Genomic DNA, 12434 nt, shown 5'->3' with positions numbered 1-12434 from the left:
TTTGTTTGTATCCTCAGTACTTAGGGAAGGGAACAAGCATGTCATTTCCTTAAATTCTCAATAGAAGATCCTTGCAGTGTTCCATGTGGAGTCCTTTCTCTGGTTCTTGTTTTGTGGAAACCTGTGTAACACCTTGGTTGGTCATCTGTAAGCCCCACATGGTCAGTCCACTTCTTTTATCAGTCATATACATCCTCATCAATGTTGTTTTGCCACTTGTCATGTGCAAGTTAGCACTGGTAATATACTGTAACTTATACCCACCATTCTGGTTCAGGCCCAAATTAGGCCGGTACACTGATTCAGGGTTAAAGGGTTAAAATTAAACAAAGCATTCATAGACAATAAAATGCAATAAAACAACTTTACTGATAAGAGATTAAGTTAGTTAATTTAAAAGAATGCTAATTTAAAATAAAACATTACTACCTTCCCTCTTCAAAATCACTGCTGCAACTAGTCAATCAGTTTAGAAAGGCACTCCCAGGAGGGTAGTAAGATGTCAGGTGAAACTTCTGGCATCATTTCCCAGTTGGCTGGGTCTTTTTCTACTTCAGGTTGCAAGACAGCCAAATGGCCTTCACATCACCTTAAGGGACAAGCCCAGCAAATACCTTTATAGCTGTTGACCCATATGCAAAATTAGGAGGAGAAAGGGGAAAGGAGAGCAAGGGGTTCGGGAGGCAGGTTGACAGAGAAAAAGGAAGCAGAGGTAAAGGCTCTGTCCTTGTGATCTGGGCAGGAGCTTAGACATGCCCTACCCTCAGATTTGGAGGTTCAGTCCACCCACAGTTCCTTCTCAGCAGTGATTCCATTACCCATATAGCTGATACAGTCACTAAAAGAAACAGCAAAACGAACACATACTTCTGCTACACATACCTTGTATCTCAACAGTCAACAGTGACTCTCCTTCTTTTGAGGTCATAATGTTCCATGATTAGCAGCCATAAAGCTACATAGAGAGAAATAAAATTTCTGGAAATTTTGAAGTCATGGGTAAAAAGGGAGAAACTTTAGAGAAAGTGGAAATGCTGTAATGTTTGTTTTTGCTTAGAACTTTTATAGATCTAAAGCTTAGTTTAACAATAAATTAAATTATGCATAACTTGAAATGCTCATATAATTATCATGCTTGAGCTATAAAATTTTAAATTATAAGTTATTCAGGCAATAAGATATTTACTAATTTAATTTACTTTTAAGAGCTATTCATTTTTTGTAACAAACGAAGCTATAAGCCTCTGAACTTTATAAAATCTAGCTTCTCTGTTTTTGCCAGTTTATCAAAATACATACAAATTTGAGAACTGAAAAACATCACCATTATAAAAGTTATGTTTGCTGGGCTGTGTCCATTATGTCAAGCAGGTACAAAATATACACATTTCAAAAAATTAATTAAGAAAGGTATCTCATCCCTAACCACCACCTTAAAAAAAACCACATCAACTTATTGAATAAACCAGTTGCTATTAGAACTTTGTTTAATCAATCTCATTTTGCTAGCTATCTTTATCGGTAGTTTCTTCTTCAGTGACTCTTTGGTAAAACAGAGAGTATAATACTTATTTATACCATGTACCTCAAAGGCTTTATTTAAAGAAAGGACTTCATAAATTTTAGAGTCCTATATAAATATAAACTTCTTTTTCGGCTTAATGCTGCTCAGCAATCCTTTTATTCATCTTACATTGACACATCAGTGATTAGAGGATTTACTGATACAATGTTTTTCCATTTTCTTTAAGAATGCAACTCTGCTCTTCACTTTCAGGGGATAACCTTGTTTCCTATTTTACTGATATAATATGTAGTGGAGGATGAGGACTCTACTTATAACAGGTGATATCCTGAGAAGGATGTGTATGTAGAGTGGAGCTCCAGCTTGTAATAAGAATAAATGGGACCAAGAGGGTTAAGGACAAGGCAGGAGTTCTCAGGTGAGAGAGCCCTCAAATTCCCCAGTATCATTCTCTTGAGGATGGACAAAGGGAAGATTTTCCTGCCCAAGTACTTTGCTTGAGGGCTTTTCTGTGTTAGGCCTAGGGGTATATAAATTGTGATATCTGCTGTACCCTCATCTGCACCGGCCACTTTGCTGATAATTTTAACATGAGACAATTTAACTTGATTTTTTAAAAGCAATCAGAGCAACATTAGTCAATTTAACTTGATTTTTAAAGCAATCAAAGCAACAACTCTTGCAGTAGAAGTTTCTTTACTCTCCATTTCCTTTGTAGTTTTTTTTTCACTGCCTTAAATAAGAAGCTTTTAACTGAATGAATGCTCTACTAAGAGAAATACATTTTTGATTGCAATCTCTAATCCATATAGCTAAAAGATGCTTTATTTCTATCATTGTAACATTTCTTGTAGTTATTTGGGAATCATAAAAAGCTGATGCAACTTTGCATTTTTAAGAATTTAGCTAACATATTTTATAATATTTTCTGCTATTCAGGTATTCTAAGACCTCACTCTATTTTAAATTTGTGCCTGTCAATTTTATCAAATTTTTGTACTACTATGATAACAAGTTTCTCCTTTTTGTATATGCTGGCAGTATTCCTGTTTGAAGTGTTCTTCCTTTTGTTAATTTTAAGGGTCCTTAAAAAAAAATAGCACAACTGTTGGTAGTATGTTGCCAGGCAGCACATTATATCCAAAAGGCAATGATGAAGGAGTGGTGTATTAAAACCTTAACTAGCTCACATATTGGCCACCTCTTAATTACTGAATTAATTATTTGAATTTTGGCCTGCATTAAATGAGACCTGGTATCATTTCATAATTTTCACTAAATTGAATTTTGCATTATGCAAACTCACATTAATAACAACCTGGCTGTATAGAGAACAAATGAAAATATTTGAAATGAGGCAAAGTGAAATAAACAGAATCAAGAAGACAATTTATATGACAACAATGTAAATGGAAAAAACAACATAAGAGAACAATGATATTTAATTATAATGACCAAGATTGGTCTAAAAGAAAAATATCCTTTGTAAAAGAACTTCCTTGGGTGATTGCTGAGAAGTGTTTATTGTATCAAAACAAAATTTATCAATAAGTTAAGAAAACAAAATCTTGAAGTGCAGGTCTGGCTGTTATTCTCCTATTTTAAAACCTTTGATATCTCCATATTTCTCTCAGAATAAGACACAAACTCCATAGTTCGGCTGTTGAGGCCTTCTACAATTTGGTTCCAACATGTTTCTAGCCTTACCTTGTACTATTCTCCTTCACAAATTCTATGGTCTAGTCAAGAATTTGCAGAGGGCTTGGCACATAGTAAGCATTTAATAAATGTCTGGGCTCAGTTGGGTATAGAAATCTCTCTTGTTCTACAGGGATATAGGAGGGGAGAGGAATAAGAGAAAGGGAGTGTGATAAAAGGGAAGGCCATTTGGGGGAGGTGGTGGTGGTTAGAAGCAAAACAGACCTTTGAGGAGGGTCAGAGTAAAAGAAGAGAGAAGTATTAACAGGGAAAAATAGGATATAGAGAGATATACAGTAATCATAACTGAATGTGAATGGGATCGTGTATTGTTAATGTATTCTTTTGCTTAATGGAAAGATCTTTCCCATCCATTAATAGGCCCATGTGACCTGCTTAAGTCACATGGAAGCCTAAGTCACATGAGTTTGACTCACATAAAACCTGTGGTGGGAGGAACTTGCTGAACAGGTGAAATAGGAAGGGTAGAGCAGGAAGGGTAGAGCAGAGCTGAGAGGAAGTTGGTAAGAGCTGGGAGAGAGATGGTGAGAGTTGCAGCTTGGAGAGAGAGGAGGCTGTCAGAGAGAGCAGCAGGCAGCATGAGTGAGAGCCAGGAAGTGACTTTGCTTGAGGGGGTTCATTGTGGGAAGGCCCTAACAGAGGGAAGGCTTGGGGTTGTCAGTGCCCCCTGCATTGCTAATGTGAATAGATTTCTTTGTTGCTATGATGGGTTTGGGATTCAGCATTATAGTGTTTGAATAAATGTTTTGGTTCTGCCTTCCATGTGGAGAGTCTGTTACATTTTTTGCAATTCAGAGCTACACCCACATACTCATAGCTACTGTAGGTGCTATGAATATTGCATTGGCACTACAGATCAACTCACCCATAAAATGAAAGAAGAAGATAACAGAGTTGATTAAAAACCAGAATCCAACAATAAATTGTTTTCAAGAAACACACTTGAATCAGAGAGAGACACACAGTAAAAATTAGGGACTGGAACAGAATCTATTATGCTTCAGCTCAGATAAAAGAAAAGCAGGGGTAGCAAACTTGATCTCAAACAAAGCAAAAACAAAAATAGATCTAATTAAGAGAGATAAGCCCAGAAACTATATTTTGCTAAATGGTACCATAGCCGATGAAGCAACATTAATAGTAAACATATACCGAATGGTATAGCATCCAAATTCTTAAAGGAACAGTTAAACAAGTTTCAAGAGAAAATAGTAAAACTACACTAGTGGGGGACCTCACTTTTCCCCTCTCAAAACTAGATAAATCTAACCAAAAGACCAACAAGAAAGAAGTTAAGGAGGTGAATAGAATTTTAGAAAAGTTAGATATGATAGATCTCTGGAGAAAATTGAATGGGAGTGGAAAGGAATATACCTTTTTCTCAACAGTACTTGGTACCTACATAAAAATCAACCATATATTAGGTCATAAAAACCTCAGAAACAAATGTAGAAAAAGAGAAGTATCAAATGTATCTTTTTCAGCTCATAATGCAATAAAAATTACATTTAATAAAGGGCTATGGAAACATAGATTAAAATTGATTGCCAAGTAAATAATCTAATCCTAAAGAATGAGTGAGCCAAAGAACAAACCACAGGAACAATAATTTAATTAAACAGAATGACAACAATGGGACAACATACCAAAATTTATGGGATGCAGCCTAAGCAGTACTTAGGGAAAAATTTATATCTCTAAACACTTACATCAATAGAAAGGAGATCAATGAATCGGGCATGCGATTAAAAAACATAGAAAAACAAAGAAACATAAGAAACAAAGAAAAAGAACAAAATAAAAATCCCTAGTTAAAACCAAATTGGAAATCCTGAAAATTAAAGGAGAGCTTAATAAAATTCAAAGGAAGAAAACTATTGAACTAATATATAAAACTTGAAATTAGTTTTTATGAAAAAAAAGCAATAAAATAGATAAACCATTGATTAATTTGATTGAAAAAAAAGAAAGAAGAAAACCAAATTATCAATATCAAAAGTGAAAGGGGTGAATCCACCATCGATGAGGAGGAAATTAAAACAATAACTAGGAGCTATTTTGCCCAACTGTATGCCAATAAATCTCACAGTCTAAGTGAAATGGATGACTATTTGCAAAAATATAAATTGCCCAGATTAACAGAAGAGGAAATAAAATACTTAATCCCATTTTAGAAAAAGAAATTTAACAAACCATCAATGAACTCTCTAAGAAAAAATCTCCAGGGCCAGATGGATTTACAAGTGAATTCTAACAAACATTTAAGAATGATTAATTCTAATACCAAAGAAACTATTTGGAAAAATAGGCAAAGAAGGATTCTTATCATATTTGTTTTATGACACAAGTATGGTGCTGATACCTGAATCAGGGAGAGCAAAAACAGAGAAAAAAAACTATAGACCAATTTTCCTAATGAATATTGATGCAAAAATTTTAAATAAAATACTAATAAGGGGATTATAGTAATATATCACAAAGATCCTACACTAATGATCGGGTGGGATGTATATCAGAAATGCAGAGCTGGTTCAATATTAGGAAAACTATTAGTATAATTGACCATATCAATAATAACAAAAATAATATGATTATCTCAGTAGATACTGAAAAATCTTTTGACAAAATACAGCACTCATTCCTATTTAAAAAAAAAAACTAGAAAGCATAGGAATAAATGGAAATTTCCTTAAAATGATAAGTAGTATCTATCTAAAACCATCAGCAAGCATTATCTGTAATAAGCTAGAATCCTTACCAAAATGATCAGGGATGAAGTAAGGATGCCCATTATCACCATTATTATTTAATATTGTACTAAGAATGCTAGCTTTAACAATAAGAGAAGAAAAAAACTGAAGGAATTAGAATAGGCAATGAGGGAACAAACTACCAGGCTTTGCAGACAATATGATGATATACTTAGAGAATTCTAGAAAATCAACTAAAAACTAGTTGCGATAATTAACAACTTCAGCAAAGTTATAGGATATAAAATAAACCCATGTAAACCACCAGCATTTCTGTACATTACCAAAAAATTACAGCATCCAGAGATAAAAAGAAAATTCCATTTAAAATAACTATAGACACTACGAAATATTTGGGAGTCTACTTGCTAAGACATACTCATGAACTTTGTTGAAGGGCTTCTTCATTTTTCTTACGTCACAGACCCCTTTGACAACCTAGAGAAGACCATGGACCCTTCTTGGAATAATGGTTTAAATGCATAAAGTACATAGAATTACAAGGGAAATGAATGGGATGGATAATTGTGAAGACTTCGCAAGGTATGTCTAAGAGAGTAGGAGAGGTTTGGGATTTGGCCTTGTGATTCTGGAAGGTCAGGGCCTGGAGATGTGGGCATGCCCTTCCCCCCACCACTCTCTCTCAGATGTTAGAAGATAATGAACTTCCTGTGAGCTATTTGTTCTCTGCTCCAGGAAGTTCTCTCCTCCCCCCCACCCCATTTCTTCTCCTAGATTTTCAGCCACCACCCCGGCAGTTGAGTTCTGATAGGGAAAACTGGAATGGACCAGATCAACCTTGGTCTTCTGCCTAGTTTTCGCACCTAAACTGTAAGCCCACCTCCCAGCCAATGGTGAGAAGGGATAGAGGTGGGTGGGGATCTTTTTCATTAAGAGCATAAATTAAGGCAGGTTCCCTTTTACCTTGCCTCCTCCATTATGGAGGTGTGCCCAAATCTTGCAAGGTTTGTAAAATAAATTTACTTTGTTTCTCCTAAGGATGTCTCTCCTATTATTTAAAACTCCTGTCTCACACAGGAAATATGTGATATTAAAATAAAAATATAATATTTCCCCTCCAAGTTCACAGGCCCCATGAAATCTATCTAGGGCTCCTATGGATTCCAACAAAATCTAAGGCTCATCAGGGCGGGGTATGCTTTATTCAATTTCTGTTTCTATCATTTTTCTATTCTCTCTCTCCCTCTCTCTCTCTCCCTCCCTCTCCTCCCTTCTCTCTGTCTCTCTCTCTACCTAACATAGCTCTTTGAACACTATAGGTACTTAATGTTTGTGAGGTTGAATCGAATTCTCTATTCTGTTCCATTTGTCTATTTCTCTATCTAAAAAATTCCAGATTATCTTTTGTAACTATTGCTTGAGTATAATTTTATAATTTGGCAGGCTAAGTTTCCTCTTATTATTCCCTTTTGGTGTAACTCTCCTTGTACTATTCATTTGCTTTTCCACATGAATTTTTTTTATGACTTTAACTTTGTGAAATAGTCAATGGTACTTTAATTGAAATAAGTTAAAACTTTAAATTAGTTCAGGAAGTATGGGCAGTTTTACTGTATATGTTGTTTCCCTTTATTTCTGCCAAAACCATTTTGAAGTTGTCTTTATGCAGGTATCTTGTATACCTTAGTAAGTTATCGTCCAAACATAAACAAACTTGTTATTATTTTAAAGGGCATTTCTCCAATATTTTGTTTTTTGCTGGTGGTGGTTTAGAAATGCAGATTATTGGGGATGGGGGTGGGGATTTACTAACCCTACTATTTATTGGAGTTATTTATTATCTCAATTTCTAAAAAATGATTTGGGGTTTTCTAGATCTACAAATATGTCATCTTTGAAGAAAGTTGTTTTAACTTCTTCACTGATAATACTTATTCCTTTAATTTCTTTTTTATGGCCTTATTCCTATTATTAACATTTCTAAGATTATATTAACTCTAGTTATGATTTAAGATTATATTAAGATATAGATTCAGATGATATCTAACTCTAAGAGTATCCTAAAATATGGCTATTTAAATTAGGCAGTTCTGTTTTATACCTATTTCTAATGATAATACTTCTAGAATTTCTCTGTTGTATATAATATTAGCTCAAGGTTTTGATTGTATATACTTTTATTGTACTATGGAAAAATCCTTCTACCTCAATATTTTAATGTATTTTTAAAATATCTTTCTCTATATCTAATGTTGTAGTTATGTTATTTTTATTTTTTCTTGACGATATGACTTATTATATTAATTACTTTCTTGGTATTAAATTGCTCATGCATCTCAGTTATAATGTATACCTGGTATTTTAAAAAATTTATTTGCTATTCACAAATATTTATTTAATGTTTTTGCGTCTATATTTATTAATGATGAGATGGGACTAGACTTATGATTTCATTGCTATAGAGAACTCTCAGTGAGAAAACTCCCTTAACTGACGCAGATCAGAACCTTTTTGTATAAAGTACAATCTTAGAGAGTTGCCATGGGGCATTAAGATGTCGGTTAAGTGACTTGATAAGTTCACACAATCAGTATGTGTCAGAAGCTTGGAAGCCAAATCTTCCAGGCTCTAAGGCTGTTTTCTATCCATTATGCCATGCTGCCTCTTCATTAATGATATGAGTCTATAATTTTCTTTTTCAACCTTGCATTTATCTCACTTAGGGGTCAACATCGTATTTGCTTTAATGGAGCTGGGTAGCCTAACTTTTTGAAACAGACTATAATGAAGTCCAAATAATATTGGACTTTCTTGTTCTTTAAAGTCTTGATAGAATTCACTTGTGCATTCATCTAGAACTTCTTTCTTTTTCTAAAAACAGCCTTTTAATGGCCTGATTTATTTTTCCATCCAAAATTAGTGTAAATAGGTTATTTAAGATCTCTTATTGGAGAGGATTCTGGGAAGATGGCAGAGTAGGTCAGAAAATTCCAAGCTCTCAAGATTTCCCGCACAAAAGAGTTAAAATAGCACCTTAGGGCAAACAAAGTGTGGGTGGGTGGAGATAAAGAAGAGTAAGGGCACAACCCAGGTCTTCCTGGGACAATTTGAGAAGATCAGGTTTGGTTCCTGGGAGGAGTAAGCACCTGCAGGCTACATTCCAATGCAAGCTGCTTAAACAACAAGCACAAGTCCTCAGGTTATTTGGTTTGAGTGCCCCAGGCAGAGGAATTTTTCACCCCAGGACAGTGAGGGGACTTGAGTGTTTGAGCCCAGGAAGATTGAGGGAACCTTTGCTGATGAGGAACCCCAGACCCAGCTGCACTGCAAAGAGCAGCTGGGGTGAGAAGGAACCAGCCCATGCAGGGTGAGTGCAGAAGCAGTGGGGCAGAAAGCCCCTGGCTGTGGGCACTTACAGGAGGTTGGAGGTTTGGCTTTGGTTCCAGGCTAGAGGGGAGAATTGAAGATCTGGGGCAAGAGGCACCATTTCCCATACCTCAGGGCTAGAGGTGATTACAAAAATCAAGCTCTTACCACAAAAAAAATGCACAGGCAAAGGAGAAAGAATCCAACCATAGAAAGCTATTTTGGGAATAGAGATGACCGGGGTTCATCTTCAGAGGAGGATATTGAAGTAAAGATACCCCAAAAGAGTAACATCAAATAAAAATAGTTTACAAAAGATCTTAAAAAAGACTTTAAAAATCAAATGACAGAGATGGAGAAAAAACTAAAAAAAAAAAAAAATTAGTACAATCCAAGAAAAACAAGAAGGTTATGAAAAGAAAGTCAACCAATTAGAAAAGGAGATCCAGAATCTTAAGGAAGAAAATGACACCTTAAAAATTAGAACTGGGCAAAGTGAAGTCAGTGAAACTGTAACAGATCAAGTAATAATTAAACAAAATATGAATAATGAAAAAATAGAAGAGAAAGTGAAACATCTTATAAGAAAAACAACAGATTTGGAGAACAGATCAAGAAGAGAAAATATAAAAATAATTGGACTAACTAAAAGTTATGATCAAAAAGAGAATCTTGATACAACAATATGAGAAATAATTAAAGAAAGTTGTCCTGAAGCATTAGAATAAGGGGGAGGAGGGGAGGAAGTAGAAATAGAAAAAATCCATCAATCAATACTTCAAAAAGATCTGATGAGGAAAACTCATAGGAATATCGTAGTCAAATTTGGAAGCCCCCAGCTCAAGGATAAAATATTAAAAGCATCAAGATTAAAACAATTTAAATATGATGGTGCCACAATTAGAATTACATAAGACCTCACAGCAGAGTCATTAAAGGACCACAGGTCTTGGAACACAATAAATCAAAGAGCAAAAGAACTGGGGCTCTAGCCAAAAATATCATACCCTGCAAAGTTAAGTATTATCCTGAATTTAAAAAAATGGATATTTGATGAACTCTCAGACTTTCAAGACTTTTTTTTAAAAAATCCTGAACTTAATAGAATATTCAACATACAAGAACCAATAGAAATATAAGGTACATGCCAAAGACTGATTATAAGGGATTCATAAGGACAGACTGTTTACCTTTTATATATGTAAAATGTATGTCTAAGATTCTTATTAATAATTGGGTAGCTCATAAGAAAGATTGGGGTAAACCTGACTATGATATGAATTTAAAAACTGAAACCATTTAGGAACAGCTAAAAAGAGTAATTATTTTATACAAATGAGGTGTAAGAGAAAAAATGGATACAGAGGAATTAGATGGAGGAGGAGGGCTGGTAGTTCTGGTAACCTACTTTCATCAGGAATGGGTTTAAGAGGGAACAATACTATTTAGAAGAGTATAAAAGTCTTCTAAACTCAGAAGAAATAAAATGGTAAGGGCATAGGGAGAGGGAAGAGGACAAGGGAGGAATTTTTAGAGGGGAGGATGAGGCAATAGGTAAAAAGGAGTATAGAAGGGTGTTTAAATTTATGGGAATAAGAGGATTGGGAGGGATCTTTGGAGTGGGGTAGGCAAGTAATAGGAGGGCAAGGTAGTGGGTAGAAGTAAAGGAGAGGAGGCGGTAGAGATAGGAAACAAGAGATATACACAAACATTAAAAACAAAGATCAGGAGTAAAATATGTTTGGGAAAGTATATGTGTATATATGTGTATATATGTATATGAGTATGTATATATCTATAGCTATAGAGAAACATATCTAAGCTTTATTGTAGCCTTCTGAGGGGCATGGGGGGAGGGAAAAAAGAACAAAGTGAAAAAAGTACATAGCAGAGAACAAAAGAAAACTCACAAGGAAGCAAAGATAGACAATTTTTAACACAACATATATTATTTATACAGGCTTTCTTGAAATGAAAATTTACTGCTACATATTTTGAATCCTCTCTTAGTTATGCTATGCACATGACATGCTCTTTTTTCTTTCTTTGTTTTTGTTTCGATATTTAAGTTTATGATATGTTTTTGTTTCTTTTCTCTATTCTGTATTTGTGTTCTGGACCTTGAGTCTAAAATAAAATTTTTAAAAAATCTTTTATTGTATTAATTTTAGTATTTTTGTATACAACTATCTATTTCTTTTAGGCTCTCAAATCTAATAATAACCTCTGATAATCTCCCTCCCACCCCCTTTTGGCCTCATTGTGCTCTTTCTTTTCTTATTTCTAACTTTTGTGACTTGGGCTTTCTATTTTAAAAATTAGGTTTGATCATTGTTTTTTCATTTTTGTTGGTCTTTAAAATGTTCTTTGATTTATTTAACATTTACATTTTAAAAAATTCTTATTTATATTAATCATTTCTCTGATCTTGACTATTTGTATTTCCCTTTTTTTCCTATGATATCCTATTTCTAAGCTTTAAAGTGAAAACTCAACTTGGAAAGTTATTTCTCTTTTTGACATAGGTATGTAGCATTGTAAATTTGATATGTATACATATCAAAGGAAATATGTATATATACATATGCACATCTCCTTTGATCTTCCCATTGTTTTCTCCTATTAAATGTGTGTGTGTGTTTAAAGTTCTAACTGGTTTTAAATTTCTTTCTTATCAATTTCTCTGTTGGATTTATCATATTCTGATAGAGGAATGTTAAAATGTTCCACTGTTGTTGAATTTTTTAGCTATTCTCCCTTGCAAATCAGTGAGATTTCCTTTACTAATTTTATTACAAAATTTTTAAGTAATATATTTAAAATTTATATATTTTTATTTTGACTGTATCACTTTGGAATAATAGAATATTATTGTTTAGCTTCTTTAATGCTTTTTAGTTTAAATTTGACTTTATTCAGTATTAATGCTACTCCTACTTTTTGTGCTCTGATTATATTGGTCAGTCATAGACTACTTTTTCAATTTAAATCCACTTAAATCCTTTTTGTGATGCTTGAAAAGACTACTGAATTTTGAATTGGAGAACCTGGATTGAAATCCTGGCTTTGCTGCTTCCCACTTTGGCAATCACTAGATCTCTCAGGACCTCAAT

Source organism: Trichosurus vulpecula, chromosome 8 (assembly GCF_011100635.1).
Source record: "Trichosurus vulpecula isolate mTriVul1 chromosome 8, mTriVul1.pri, whole genome shotgun sequence".
NCBI lineage: Eukaryota > Metazoa > Chordata > Mammalia > Diprotodontia > Phalangeridae > Trichosurus > Trichosurus vulpecula.
The sequence above is the reverse complement of the archived record's forward strand: the minus strand, read 5'-3'. Positions refer to the sequence as shown.